Here is a 680-nt window from a genome sequence, read left to right on the forward strand (position 1 = left end):
TTGCCTAATAAAGTTCTGGTTTATATAGTCCGTACTGTGCCGTCGCGTAGGAATATCCGATACAATTCTTCCGATTGGTTAATCGGAGTCACGTGCTATTGCTGAAGCATGGATATCCGATACAGTACTTATGATTGGCTAATCGGAGTCACGTGATATTGCTGTTTGAATATTCAATATTATAATCTTTGATTCAAATATGTTCGTTTTAACAATCTACAAGTCTAGATATGTTAATGTGAAAGAATATTTAGGTCATTGTTATGGTACTATTAAGGAGTGTTGTGAAAATAGGGAAATAAGATTTACCACCAACTTTTTTCTCTCTAGAATATTGTATGCATTATATTATATTATTTATATAAGGCTATAACAGTTTAAAAACCAAATACGCAAAGCATTGATATCATTGACATGATAACATTTGAAGAACTACTTGAGATTTCTATAGATTAAGTTGAAATTCTGATTTAAACAGATATATAGGTAAAGATATATGGGGGTGACCCGACCCAAGAGTCTCGGGGTGAAGGGGAGAGGGTAAATGTCATCTGTGACTTTATTAAGTTCAAGATTGAAAACTAAACGGCATGACAGAAAACTATAACCCGACCCCAGAGACTCGGGGTTTTAAGGGGAGTGGGTTTGGGGAGTGGGCAAATGTCATCTGTGACTTTATT

At 35.3% G+C, this 680-nt stretch overlaps 1 protein-coding gene across 1 annotated transcript in view; it reads right to left on the reverse strand.

Moving 5' to 3' along the window:
* The window catches only part of LOC128216989 (tubulin alpha-1A chain-like), a 3,385-nt gene extending 3,319 nt beyond the window's left edge, over window positions 1-66 (reverse strand). Inside the window, exon 1 of the mRNA XM_052923764.1 lies at window positions 1-66. This exon is cut by the window's left edge and continues 94 nt beyond it. The gene's annotated coding sequence lies outside the window, so the exon portion shown is untranslated.
* Window positions 67-680: the final 614 nt, after the last annotated feature.

This window comes from Mya arenaria, chromosome 14 (genome assembly GCF_026914265.1).
Source record: "Mya arenaria isolate MELC-2E11 chromosome 14, ASM2691426v1".
NCBI classification, from domain to species: Eukaryota; Metazoa; Mollusca; class Bivalvia; order Myida; family Myidae; genus Mya; species Mya arenaria.